Here is a 15370-nt window from a genome sequence, read left to right as displayed (position 1 = left end):
TGGTGATTGATTGTCCTGTACCCTTTGAGCTGGGATTGTCCAAGATTTTAATTATTTAATTAAAAGTTAATTTTTAAGGGGTCATTTTTGCTGCTATCTTGTTTTTTTGTGTTTTCTTTTTGATCCTTTTCTTCATCTTTCTTTGTGGTTTTTTGGCTGAGGCAAATGTGAACAACATCTTATACTCACCTACGGGGCGGTCTGGTATTGTTTGTCACTGATCTTCCAGTACAGTCCTCCTTCCCGTGGATGATGCGTCCTACATCATCCACACAACCTCCCCCATGACGCTTCTGTGCAGGAACACGTCTCTGCCCTGCCAATCACAAAGCAAAGTATTGCAAAGCGCAGAGAGAAGCGAGTCTGCACCGGAGCGCGATGGAAGACACTGTGTGTGGATGGACTTAGGACGCGTCGTCGACTCAAAGAAAGAAGGACAGTGATAGAAGAGGAGGCACCAGATTAAGCCTAGCGAAGCCCATTGGATGGGACTGCGCCGCAGGCAAATCTAATAAAAAAAGTTATGCAGATTGGCATTCTAGAATGTTGTGTATATAAGGGCATTCTGATAGTGGACGTGCTTTATAAAATGCTGTATATAGAGGGTATACAGGTAGTGGTCGTACTATACATACAGCCAGCGTCGGACTGGCCCACCGGAGAACCGGAGGATTCTCCGGTGGGCCCTGGCAGCTGGTGGGCCCTGGCACCTGCTGGCATACAGGGCCAGCAGTTGCCTAGGGCCCCCGCTGCTCCAGGGGCCCCCAGCCAGTGGTGTGTCGCACACCATGCAGCTGCTATGGGGGCCCCTGCCAGCGGAGTAGCAGCGGGTGTCAGGAGGCAGGAGCCCCTGTCCCCGCTGCTAAAGAGAAATGAATATTCACTGCGAAGCAGTGCATATCATTTCAGGTCTCCACCCCCAGAGGCCCCGCCCCCAGCCCAGTGAGCTGCTCTGCATCAGGGCCGGCGCCGCCCTCAGTTCCCTCTGCTCCTGACTCACAGCCAGTGCGCGATGACGTCACTACATCGCGCACCCGCTGTGTGTCTGGCAGAGGGGGCAGCTCCTGACACTGAAGCCGGGATCAGCGTGGGAGCGAGGAGGAGAGGTGAGTATTGTGTTTTTTTTTATATCTATCTATCTCTCTCTCTATATATATATATATCTCTCTCTATCTCTCTTATATCTATCTATCTTTCTATCTATTATCTATATCTATCTATCTCTATATCTATCTCTATCTAATATCTATATCTATCTATTTCTATCTCTATCTATCGCTCTATCTTTATATCTTTCTATCTCTATATCTATCTCTATATTTATCTATCTATCTCTATATCTATCTTACTCTATCTCTATATCTATTATCTATCTAGCTACCATCTATATCTATCTATCTTTATCTATATATATCTCTATCTAATATCTATATCTATCTATCTCTATACCTATCTATCTATCTATCCGTTATCTATCTCTATATCTTTTCTCTGTATCTATCTATATCTCTCGCTATCTATCGCTCTATCTCTATATCTCTCTATAGCTATCTATATATCTATCTATCTCTATATCTATCTCTCTGTATATCTATCGCTCTATCTCTATATCTATCTTTCTATCTCTATATATCTATCTATCTTTCTCTATCTATTTATCTCTATATCTTTTCTCTGTATCTATCTCTCTCTATATCTATATATATCTATTATCTCTATATCTATTTCTCTCTATATCTCTCTCTATATCTATCTATTTATCTCTATCTCTCTGTATATCTATCTTTCTATCTCTATATCTATCTTTCTCTATCTATTTATCTCTATCTATTATCTATATCTATCTCTATCTATCTATCGCTCTATCTCTATATCTATCTTTCTATCTCTATATCTATCTTGCTATCTATCTTGCTATCTATCTCTATATCTATCTATATCTATTATGTCTATCTATCTAGCTATCTCTATTATCTATGTCTACCTATCTCTATATCTTTCTATCTTACTCTCTCTATCTGTTATCTCTATATTTATTATCTATCTTTATCTATCGCTATCTATTATCTATATCTATCTCTCTATCTATTTATCGATCTCTGTATCTATCTCTCTATCTACCGCTCTCTCTATCTCTCTTTATATCTATCTATCTCTATATCTATCTATTATCTCTATATCTATCTACCTATCTATCTCTATAGCTATCTATATATTATCTCTATATCTATCTATATATTATCTCTATATCTATCTCTATATCTGTCTATCTATCTATCTCTATATCCATATCTATCTCTATATCTAACACTATATCTCTGTATCTATCTCTATATCTCATTATCTATCTATCTCTATCTCTTTATCTATCTATCTATTGATCTATCCATCTATCTCTATATCTATCTATTATCTATATCTATCTATCCATCTATCTATCTATCTCTATATCTATTATCTCTATATCTATCTATCTCTATCTATCTCTATATCTATTTTTATTTATAGCCATCTATCTATATATATTTATCTCTATATCTATCTATATATGTCTATATTATTATTATATCTGTATATCTCTATCTATTATCTATCTCTATCTATTATGTATCTCTATCTATATATCTATCTCTATATCTTTCTATCTATAGCTATCTATCTCTATATCTATCTATCTATCCATTATCTATTTTCTATCTATCTCTATATCTATCTACCTATCGAGCTATCTATATTTCTTTCTATATCTATCTTTATATCTATCTCTATGAATCTTTCTATCTACATCTATCCATTATCTACTTTCTATCCATTATCTACTATCTATCTCTATTTCTACATCTATCTTTCTATCTATATCTATCTAACTCTATATCTATATAGCATTATACCCTATGAGGGGGTGCATTATTCCCTATGAGGGGGGCAGTATTATACCCTATGAGGGGTCAGCATTATACCCTATGAGGAGGCAGCATTATACCCTATGAGGAGGCAGCATTATACCCTATGAGGAGGGCAGCATTATTCCCTATGAGGGGGGCAGTATTATACCCTATGAGGGGGGCAGTATTATACCCTATGAGGGGGGCAGTATTATACCCTGAGGGGGGCAGTATTATACCCTATGAGGGGGCAGCATTATACCCTATCAGGAGGCAGCATTATACCCTATGAGGAGGGCAGCATTATTCCCTATGAGGGGGGCAGTATTATACCCTATGAGGGGGTGCATTATTCCCTATGAGGGGGGCAGTATTATTCCCTATGAGGGGGGCAGTATTATACCCTATGAGGGGGTGCATTATACCCTATGAGGGGGTGCATTATACCCTATGAGGGGGTGCATTATACCCTATGAGGGGGTGCATTATACCCTATGAGGGGGTGCATTATTCCCTATGAGGGGGGCAGTATTATACCCTATGAGGGGGGCTGCATTATATTCTATGAGATGGCTGCATTATATTCTATGAGATGGCTGCATTATACTATGTGAGGGGGCTGCTTTATATTCTATGAGGGGGCTACCACAACTCCTGCTACATAATTAAGACATGTACAACCTTATATTATACCCGGATATTAGCGTGTTTTACCGCATAATTGGTGGTCTGGTATTTAACTCTATGCAGCTACATAGTGGGCCCCAAGAATGATTTTCTCTGGTGGGCCCAAGGTGTTCCAGTCCGACGCTGCATACAGCATTCTAGAATGCTGTGTATGGCGACATACAAGTAGTGGTAGTACTTTATATGGAGGGGACATAAACAATGATTGGATACCCTGTAGTAAACAGCAATAATGCATGAAAATATAAGGTACTTGGTTAACACGCTCGATTTAAAAAAAAAAAATCCAAAAGCCATCCTACCACTTCACAGTGACCCTAATTGGGACAGTGATAACTAATATTAAAACCTTCATATATTGATGTTGGTTTCCATTCCTGTGTGTCCACTATTTGGCCCTAATCCTTCTCAGTCCTTATCCACAAGCAAGTCACAGGACAATGCGGTAAGGTTTTTAATATTAGTTAGGACTGTCCCACTTACGTCACCGTGAAGTGGTGGGATGGCTTTGGCTTTTTTTTTTTAATAAAGAACATGTTAACTAAATCCCGTATATTATTTTCATGCACTGTGCCATTTACTGCAGGGTATTCAATCATGTTTGTGTTTTTTTTCTGCTCAGGGGCCAGTGTGAACGTGCGCTTACACGCTCCATACACACCAGTTTGTATCGTTTTTTATGGGGAATCCTGGTGACTAGAGTTGAGCGACTTTGGTCGGATCGGGTTTCGTGAAACCCGAATGAAACAAAATAAGTTTCAGATGAAACTCGTCCGACTAGAGCAAAACAAAGTCGGAGTTTCGTCCGACTTTTATTTCCCATTGACTTGCATTGGGGTCGGGTTTCGGACGAAACTCCGACTTTGTTTTGCTCTAGTCGGACGAGTTTCATCTGAAACTTATTTTGTTTCATTCGGGTTTCACGAAACCCGATCCGACCAAAGTCGCTCAACTCTACTGGTGACATGTTCCCTTTAGGAAGGCTTACATCTATGCAGCTTGTACAAGTGAACTTCACTGTCTCAAAAGTGGTTTACCTGTCTAAGGCTAGTTTCACACTAGCGTATCTACACGCAGCGCACGGCGCCGCTAAGCCCCGCCCTCTCCGGTCATCTCCTCCTACTATCGCACATCGCTGCATGCGATCTGCGCACCCTATCTTTAGCATAGGGTGCGCAGACCGTGCGCTAGTAGGATTTTGCGTGCGCTGCGCCCTCTGGACGGTGCGCCGAACGCACCATGTCGCATTTTGGTGCGCTCGGCGCACCGTCAAGAGCGCAGCGCACGCAAAATCCTACTAGCGCACAGTCTGTGCACCCTATGCTAAATATAAGGTGCGTAGGTCGCATGCAGCGATGAGCGATAGTAGGAGATGACCGGAGGGGGCGCCGTGCGCTGCGTGTAGATACGCTAGTGTGAAACTAGCCTAACCCAGTTATTACAGTACCGTCCATGTGTTACACAGTTGCATCATGGGCTTGTCCATGCATGAAATAAAAGGCTATATTACAACATAGGAGACTTAGAGCAATGTTTTATTTACATTCAGAACCAATTTAAGAGGAACAAATTAAGATTTCCCACAGAAATCTCAGACTTTTACTTACAGAAATATTGGCTATATAACATTCTTACATATAGAAACGTGCTTTTTTTTGCATTGAAAACTTTTGCTTGTTTCATGTAATGCATTTCTTATGTATTGTACAACTGTAATATGCTATTGGTGCATGCGGGCAGGACTGATGGGTCTGTGGCTCGGCCCCCAGGGCCTGCTTCCGGTGTCTAGGACCAGATATCATAATACCAGCCTTGAATAGTGAAGGAAACGGCAGCCAACCCTGAGAGACATCCAAGGTGGGAACGCCCCGTCATGCCAAAGGGAGTCTGCTAGATCCAGGCGTAGTAGACCAGCACTGATGGGTTTGTGGACGCCAAGAGGGGGTTGGGCCTGAAGGAAGGTTTCTTTTCCTGGCGGGTAGGAGAGTTGTCCTGTTGGCTGCTTTTTTGGACTGAACATTTCCGAAACAACCACAAATGGACTGTGCACCTCTTGGGAAGCAGGAGTTTAGTCTTCTGTTGCAGAAGAAAAGTACTCTTACCCTGATAGGTAGAGGGCAGGAAGCACTAGAAAGTTGGCGTGCATGATTGTTCAGGGTGCTGGCGGTGTGGCCCGGCCACCAGAGGCTAGATGAGAGCCTGGATTTTTTTGTTTTTTTAAGAGTAGGGCCACAGGAGCCTTTGTGAAACGTGGAGGCCGCATGAATAGGAAGGTTTCCCCAGGAGATGTTCATCTTGCTCAGGGGAAAACTAGGACATATTTGTCTTGTCCCTTCATTTTTTTTTTAATGAAGCCCCCTCACTGCCTGGTAGGATATACCTGTCCTGAAGATTTCAAAGCCTAACCTTTACATAGACTTTCGGACGACTGGCAGGTAACGGGATTTGTCTTCCCTCCCTACTCTATCTGGCTCTGGGGGGGCGAGAGGGTAGGGGATTAGTGGCAAGGACTGTCCACCGGAAAACCGCAAACACTCTTGATGTGTTAGGGCCCTGCCTCGTAGATCACAGATGATATGGTAGTGACAATTCTAGGTGGGAGATCAGAGTGATAACTCCACTCTGTCGCCCTTAAAAGCCATATCTGAAAGAAAAAGGGAAATCATTAACAAAAAGAATCAAGACCTAAGGCAGAAACCAGCCTGGGTGGTCCGGACCCATGTCTGCCTCCTACTGACACTAAGCTAAAACGGATTAGCTTCATGTCAGTTGGTGTACCCTCCTAGCATAAGCAGCATACAACCATAGTTTTTTGTGTGCCCCAATGAAGCATTAACCACCCCGCACACCAACCAGAGGGCCACACAGGGTAACCCCCCTGTCCAATCATAAACCTCCACCTCACACTAATCAGTGGACCCCACAGGATAAACACATCAAAGCCCAAATGCCCCCTTCCCCCAAGCGTAAATCCCCATCATGCACCCTCCACCCCAAAGCAAAATCCCCCAACGGATGCCACCCCAGCTTAAACCCCCCATTGGACGCCCCTCCCCCACAGCATAAGCCCCCATCGGACGTCCACACGCCCCCCCCACCAGCATAAGCCCCCATCGGACGTCCACACGCCCCCATCGGACGTCCACACCACCCCCCCCAGCATAAGCCCCCATCGGACGTCCACACGCCCCCCCAAGCATAAGCCCCCATCGGACGTCCACACGCCCCCCCCCCAAGCATAAGCCCCCATCGGACGTCCACACGCCCCCCCCCCAAGCATAAGCCCCCATCGGACGTCCACGCGCCCCCCCCCCCCAAGCATAAGCCCCCATCGGACGTCCACGCGCCCCCCCCCCAAGCATAAGCCCCCATCGGACGTCCACGCGCCCCCCCCAAGCATAAGCCCCCATCGGACGTCCACGCGCCCCCCCCCCCCAAGCATAAGCCCCCATCGGACGTCCACGCGCCCCCCCCCAAGCATAAGCCCCCATCGGACGTCCACGCGCCCCCCCCAAGCATAAGCCCCCATCGGACGTCCACGCGCCCCCCAAGCATAAGCCCCCATCGGACGTCCACACGCCCCCCAAGCATAAGGCCCCATCGGACGTCCACACGCCCCCCAAGCATAAGGCCCCATCGGACGTCCACACGCCCCCAAGCATAAGCCCCCATTGGACGTCCACCCCGGCATAAACCCCCATCGGACGTCCACCCCCCAGCATAAACCCTCATCGGACGTCAACTCCCCCTTAAGCCTAAGCCCCTATCGGACATCCACCCCCCTTAAGCATAAGCCCCTATTGGATGCCATTACAAACATAAAACTGTCATTGGACATCCACCCCCCGCATAAAACCTCATCAGACGTCCACCCCTGACCCCTCCCCAGCATAAACCTCACCGGACGTCCACCCCCCCCCCCTTAAGCATAAACCCCCACCGGACATCCACCCCATCCCAGAATAAGTCCCATCGGATGTCCACCCCCCCCCATGGCACCTCTTCCCCAAACAAAAAGCCCTACCAGTCGAGCGCCTACCCCAAAATCAATCCCCCCCTTTCAAGTCACAACAGATGCAGACAGGCCCCGTTGCCAAAGCATCAAGTCCCCAAGACACTCAGACACCACAATTGTGCATTAAATCCCCCCTGTCCCAAGATCCCAGCCAGACCAGGAGGAGTTAATGTACGCTTGTGGGGGTCCTACTGTGGATAATGCACGCTCGTGGGGTCTGGTTGGGCTTCTGGGGGTTGATTAACGCATGCTTGTGGGGTCTGGTAGGGCCCCGGGGGAGGGTAAATGCACGCTTGAGAGGTCTGGTTGGGCCCTGCATTAGACCCCCAAGGAGCCCACCAGACCACAAAAGCATGCATTAACCCCCTCCCCATAAGCCCAACCAGACACACAAGCGTGCATTAAACCCTCTGCGCTTGTGGGATCTGGTGGGCTTCTGCAGGGTCCACCCAGACCCCGCAAACGTGCATTAACCCCCCCCGAGGCCCAACTAGACCCCAAAAGCATACAATAACCCCCCCTGGAGCCCAACCAAACCACAAAAACGTGCACTAATCCCCTCCACAGTGAGAACCCCACCCAGACCCCACAAGCATGCATTAATCCCACCAGAAACCCAAACAGAACCCACAAGTGTACATTAACCACCCCTGGGATCCAACCAGAACTCATAAGCGTGCATTAATCCCCCGGGAGCCCAACCAGACCTCACAAATGTGCATTAACCCCCCCCCCTCCACCGGGACCCAAACAGAACCCACAAGCGCGCATTAACCCCCCCGGGACTACCCGACCCTGCAAGCGTGTGCATTAACCCCCCAGACCCAACCAAACACGGCAAGCGTGCATTAACCCCCCCCGGGACCCAACAAGACACGGCAAGCGTGCATTAACCCTCCCCGGGACCCAACCAGACACGGCAAGCGTGCATTAACCCTCCTGGGAGCCCAACCAGACACCACAAGCATGCATTAGTATCCCCCGAAGTACAACCAGACACCCCAAGCGTGCATCATCAACCCCCCTCTCCCGGGACTACCAGACACCCCAAGCGTGCATCATCAACCCCCCTCTCCCGGGACTACCAGACACCCCAAGCGTGCATCATCAACCCCCCTCTCCCGGGACTACCAGACACCCCAAGCGTGCATCATCAACCCCCCTCTCCCGGGACTACCAGACACGCCAAGCGTGCATCATCAACCCCCCTCTCCCGGGACTACCAGACACCCCAAGCGTGCATCATCAACCCCCCTCTCCCGGGACTACCAGACACCCCAAGCGTGCATCATCAACCCCCCTCTCCCGGGACTACCAGACACCCCAAGCGTGCATCATCAACCCCCCTCTCCCGGGACTACCAGACACCCCAAGCGTGCATCATCAACCCCCCTCTCCCGGGACTACCAGACACCCCAAGCGTGCATCATCAACCCCCCTCTCCCGGGACTACCAGACACCCCAAGCGTGCATCATCAACCCCCCTCTCCCGGGACTACCAGACACCCCAAGCGTGCATCATCAACCCCCCTCTCCCGGGACTACCAGGCATCACAAGCGTACATCATCAACCCCCCTCTCCCGGGACTACCAGGCATCACAAGCGTGCATCATCAACCCCCCTCTCCCGGGACTACCAGGCATCACAAGCGTGCATCATCAACCCCCCTCTCCCGGGACTACCAGGCATCACAAGCGTGCATCATCATCCCCCCTCTCCCGGGACTACCAGACATCACAAGCGTGCATCATCATCCCCCCTCTCCCGGGACTACCAGACATCACAAGCGTGCATTAACCCCCCTCTCCCGGGACTACCAGACATCACAAGCGTGCATTAACCCCCCCGGTACCCAGCCAGACCCAGGGAGCGTGCATTAAAACCCCCCCGGAGACCCAACCAGATCCCGCAGACGTGCATTAACCCCCCCGTCCTAAACAGACCCCACAAGCCAGCCTTAACGCCCCTGGGAGCCCAAGCAGACCCCACAAGTGTGCATTAACCCCCACCCCCCTGACCCAACCAGACCCCACAAGCATGCATTAGCACCCCCCAAGTACAACCAGACCCCACAAGCGTGCATTAACCCCCCCCTCCCCCAACCAGACCCCACAAGCGTGCATTAACCCCCCCCCCCCGCAACCAGACCCCACAAGCATGCATTAACCCCCCCCGGACCCCACCAGACCCGTAAGCGTGCATTAACCCCCTGCCCCAAACAGACCCCACAAGAACGCATTACTACCCCCCCGAAGTACAACCAGACCCCACAAGCGTGCATTAACCCCTCCACCCCCCTGCCCCAAACAGACCCCACAAGCATGCATTAGTACCCCCCCCCCCGAACCCAAATAGACCCTGCAAGCATGCATTAACCCCCCTGGGAGCCCAAGCAGACCCCACAAGCAAGCATTAACCCCTCCGGACCCTAAACAGACCCCGTAAGCGTGCATTAACCCCTACCCAAAGACCCCACAAGCGTGCATTAACCCCCCCAAACGAAATAGACCCCGTAAGCATGCATTAACCCCCCCGGACCCAACCAGACCCCACCAGCGTGCATTAATCCCCCCTCCCCTCCGGGAGCCCAACAGCTCCCAGATAAGCACCCAAATCCCACTAGTTAGCCCCAAGTATCAGCCCCATCAACCAAACATCTAAGAAGACGCCAACCTGTTACTCACCAAACCCTCCTGCCTGTCACTGACGCCGCCGACCTCACGCCACACTGCTCACAGACGCGGGCACCAGAGAGACAGCTGAGACAGTGTGTAACGGAGGCTTCTCTCCCTGCAGCAGACGGCAGAACACGCCCCCCGGTATGACACGCCCCCAGAAATGACATCACACCTGGAAGGAGCCCATACAGTCTAGCAGCTACCATGGGAGCACTGCTGCACGCGCCGGACTGAGGAGGTCCCGCCCCTTCAGATGACGTCATGATATCAACAAATCACTCCTCCCCCCACAAGAATTCAACTCCAAACTAGACGCTACCCTGCTGTGCTGGTTGTCATGGTGCTGGATTAGGGAAGTTTTTGTGGGGTCAAGAGGGGTTTACAGGGTGGATGTAGCAGAGCTGTGTGTACGAGGTGTACGGAGCGGAACCGCATGTGTACGAGGTGTACGGAGCGGAACCGCGTGTGTACGAGGTGTACGGAGCGGAACCGCGTGTGTACGAGGTGTACGGAGCGGAACCGCGTGTGTACGAGGTGTACGGAGCGGAGCCGCGTGTGTACGAGGTGTACGGAGCGGAGCCGCGTGTGTACGAGGTGTACGGAGCGGAACCGCGTGTGTACGAGGTGTATGGAGCGGAACCGCGTGTGTACGAAGCGGAGCCGCGTGTGTACGAGGTGTACGGAGCGGAACCGCGTGTGTACGAGGTGTATGGAGCGGAACCGCGTGTGTACGAAGCGGAGCCGCGTGTGTACGAGGTGTACGGAGCGGAGCCGCGTGTGTACGAGGTGTACGGAGCGGAACCGCGTGTGTACGCGGTGTACGGAGCGGAGCCGCATGTGTACCAGGTGTACAGAGCGGAGCCGCGTGTGTACAAGGTGTATGGTGCGGAACCGCGTGTGTACGAAGCGGAGCCGCGTGTGTACGAGGTGTACGGAGCGGAGCCGCCTGTGTACGAGGTGTACGAAGCGGAGCTGTGTGAACGAGATGTGTGGAGTGGGGGAGAGCCGGGTGTGTACTGGGTGTGCGGAGCGGAGCCGTGTGTGTGCGAGGTGTACGGAGTGGAGCAGAGCCGGGTGTGTATGAGATGTACGGAGCAGAGGTGTGTACAAGGTGTATGGAATGGAGCCCTGTGTGTACAAAGTGTACGGATCTGAGCCTTGTGTTTACGGAGCGGAACAGATCTGGGTGTGTACGGAATGAAGCCACGTGTGTGCGGGGTTTACTGAGCGGAGCCGTGTGTGTGCGAGGTGTACGGAGTGGAGCAGAGCCGGGTGTGTACGGAATGAAGCCGCGTGTGTGCGGGGTTTACGGAGCGGAGTGGAGCTGCGTGTGTATGGAGCGGAGCTGCGTGTGTACGAGGTGTATGGAGCAAAGCCGCATGTGTACAAGGTTTACGGAGTGGAGCCATGTGTATACAAGGTGTACAGAGCGTGGCCGCGTGTGTACAAGGCGTACGGAGCAGAGTCGCGTGTGTACGAGGTGTACAGAGCGGAACCGCGTGTGTACAAGGTGTACGGAGCGGAGCTGTGTGTACGAGGTGTACGGAGCGGAACCGCATGTGTACGAGGTGTACGGAGCGGAACCGCGTGTGTACGAGGTGTACGGAGCGGAGCCGCGTGTGTACGAGGTGTACGGAGCGGAACCGCGTGTGCACGAGGTGTACGGAGCGGAGCCGCGTGTGTACGAGGTGTACGGAGCGGAGCCGCGTGTGTACGAGGTGTACGGAGCGGAACCGCGTGTGTACGAGGTGTACGGAGCGGAACCGCGTGTGTACGAGGTGTATGGAGCGGAACCGCGTGTGTACGAAGCGGAGCCGCGTGTGTACGAGTTGTACGGAGCGGAGCCGCGTGTGTACGAGGTGTACGGAGCGGAACCGCGTGTGTACGCGGTGTACGGAGCGGAGCCGCATGTGTACCAGGTGTACAGAGCGGAGCCGCGTGTGTACAAGGTGTATGGTGCGGAACCGCGTGTGTACGAAGCGGAGCCGCGTGTGTACGAGGTGTACGGAGCGGAGCCGCGTGTGTACGAGGTGTACGGAGCGGAACCGCGTGTGTACGCGGTGTACGGAGCGGAGCCGCATGTGTTCGAGGTGTACGGAGCGGAGCCGCCTGTGTACGAGGTGTACGAAGCGGAGCTGTGTGAACGAGATGTGTGGAGTGGGGGAGAGCCGGGTGTGTACTGGGTGTGCGGAGCGGAGCCGTGTGTGTGCGAGGTGTACGGAGTGGAGCAGAGCCGGGTGTGTATGAGATGTACGGAGCAGAGGTGTGTACAAGGTGTATGGAATGGAGCCCTGTGTGTACAAAGTTTACGGATCTGAGCCTTGTGTTTACGGAGCGGAACAGATCTGGGTGTGTACGGAATGAAGCCACGTGTGTGCGGGGTTTACTGAGCGGAGCCGTGTGTGTGCGAGGTGTACGGAGTGGAGCAGAGCCGGGTGTGTACGGAATGAAGCCGCGTGTGTGCGGGGTTTACGGAGCGGAGTGGAGCTGCGTGTGTATGGAGCGGAGCTGCGTGTGTACGAGGTGTATGGAGCAAAGCCGCATGTGTACAAGGTTTACGGAGTGGAGCCATGTGTATACAAGGTGTACAGAGCGTGGCCGCGTGTGTACAAGGCGTACGGAGCAGAGTCGCATGTGTACGAGTTTTACAGAGCGGAGCCATGTGTGTACTGACTTGAGCCATGTGTTCGCGAGGTGTACTGAGCGGAGCCGGGTGTGTACGAGGCATACAAAGCTGAACCGTGTGTGTATGAGGCGTGCGGAGCCATGCGTGTACAAGGTGTATGGTGGGGAGCATTCATACCTCCCAACCCTCCCGTATCCAATGGGACAGTCCCGATTTTGAGAGAGACTGCCCCAGCTGGGAGCTTACTTTTCCCGTGGACATAGGAGTACACGGCAGAGCCCCGTGCAGCACTTTCAAACTCGCACGTGACCTTCTACCGGAAGTGACGTGCTAGAAGATGACCGGAAATGAGGTAATTTCGGGAAGAGATTGTGACGGAGCCATGGAGGCACTTCAGAGAATGCTTCAGATCACCATGTCCTCCTCCGACAGCGCGGACAGCGGGATTGCCTTGGAATCGGGGATGCCGGCCATGTGAGTGGATCATGATATGTCTTGCACCAGGAGACTCAGGTGGGCACTACAATGGGAGCCGGGCTGCTATAGTATCTTTATAGAATATTTCTTTATCTCTCTGTTTCTTTCTATCTCTGTTCTTTCCTTCTTTCTCTCTCTAATCTTTCTTTCTCTCTCTCTCTGTTCTTTCTTTCTTTTCCTCAGTACCAGCCACTCTGCCCAAAATGGCTGATGTATATACAGTGTACACTGTAAATACATCAGCCTTGAGTCAGCACCTATCTGTACGTAAGCCTCAGCACCAGTATATACATCAGCACCTGTATAATACACAGGTGCTAGGGCTGATGTATATACAGGTGCTGGCAGGGGTGATGTATATACTGGTGCTGACTTGAGGCTGATGTATATATGGGCTATGTGAATATACATCTCTGATCAGCCTCTAGTCAGCACCTGTATATACATCAGCCCCAACACCTGTATATACATCAGCCCCAACACCTGTATATACATCAGCCCCAGCACCGGTATATACATCCGCCCCCGCACCATATATACACCAGCCCCATACAGTGGCGGATTAAGTGGACTATGGGCCCGGGGCTGTTCATAAAACCTGGGCCCCTGTACCCCACTTCCCAGGAAAACATTTTCTGTTAAAATTTTGTGGCTCTTCTCACAAAAACACTGCATATGCTGATTTTTAGGTATACAAATTGTAACATTTATTAGACCATAAAAACAAAGAAAAATTACTTTTTTCTCACAAGAAATTGTATGATGGGTAAGCACTTTAGCACGGGATAACGGGGTTGTTCCTCAAATAAATTTCTTACGTTTCTAAAATATTTTGGACTTTCACTCCATTTTTTTGTGTTAACATATAAGTTACACTTAGGCTGTGTGCACACGCTACGGATTAGGTGCGGATTGCTCTGCGGTTTTGCCCTGCGGTTTTTCATCTCCTCAATAGAGGAGATGGCAAACCGCAGGAGAATCCGCAGAAAGAATTGACATGTCAAAAACCGCTGCAGAACCGCAGCAAAATCCGCAGTGTGTGCACACAGCCTTACACAGGCTGCCTGCGACTGCCTGGCTGCTGTGAGTGTGAGTGACTCTGTGTGACACTGAGGAAGGAAGCCGCCCGCAGGGAGAGCTCAGCAGCTGACTGAGCATGGAGGGAGGCTGGTGAGAGGCAGAGCATCCTCCTCCCAAATGGTGAGTGATCTGTCACCCACCTGCGCTAGCCGCTGCCAAAATCTCCTGCTAATACTCAGTCCTCTTCTCTCCTCACTGTGCCTCGGCCGGCCGCCTCCACGCTTCTCTCCCGAGTCCCACAGCACAGAGAGGAGGAATTTCTGCTCCTGCCGTGCTGCGCCGCCCCCACACACGTGCCGCCTGGGGCGGCCCGCCCCCCCGCAACCCCCTTCCTACGCCACTGGGCGGCGGCGGCTCACACAGATGCCGACCGGATTGGCCCCTGCCCTGGGCCCCCAAAAAACCTTGGGCCCGGGGCGACCGCCCCATCCGCCCCTATTAAGATCCGCCACTGGCCCCATATATACACCAGCCCCAGCACCTGTATATACACATCAGCCCCAGCACCCATATATACACCAGCCCCAGCACCTGTATATACACCAGCCCCAGCACCTGTATATACACCAGCCCCAGCACCTGTATATACACATCAGCCTCAGCACCCGTATATACACCAGCCCCAGCACCCGTATATACAGATGTATATACAGTAGTCTCAATGTGATATATATTCAGCAGTATGTAACATAATATAGTATAATACTGTCAATTATAATGTAGAGTTGTGTGTATATAGTCTAGAGCTGTTCATATAGTATGTTGCTGTGTATATAGTATATAGTGTGGAATCCTCACTATATACACTGGCTCATCTTTACACTATACAGTATATACACAGCTCCATTCTATATTCCTTACTACAGTATATAATTTAGAGCTGTGTATATTGTGTATACTCCTCCTGTCCTGTATACGTGG

General features: G+C 51.0%; 1 long non-coding RNA gene across 1 annotated transcript; it reads right to left on the bottom strand.

Moving 5' to 3' along the window:
• Nucleotides 1-5089: 5089 nt before the first annotated feature.
• Nucleotides 5090-10476, bottom strand: LOC141100249 (uncharacterized). The gene is made up of 2 exons (XR_012234661.1): nucleotides 10273-10476; nucleotides 5090-6216 (listed from the first exon to the last, which is right to left on the bottom strand). It is a non-coding gene; the product is annotated as an uncharacterized lncRNA (long non-coding RNA).
• Between the last annotated feature and the right edge of the window lie 4894 nt (nucleotides 10477-15370).

The sequence above is a fragment of the Dendrobates tinctorius genome, unplaced genomic scaffold, assembly GCF_039654945.1.
Source record: "Dendrobates tinctorius isolate UK_male_01 unplaced genomic scaffold, ASM3965494v1 ptg000104l, whole genome shotgun sequence".
NCBI lineage: Eukaryota > Metazoa > Chordata > Amphibia > Anura > Dendrobatidae > Dendrobates > Dendrobates tinctorius.
Note: the sequence above shows the minus strand (reverse complement) of the source record. Positions and strands in the feature narration are given on the sequence as shown.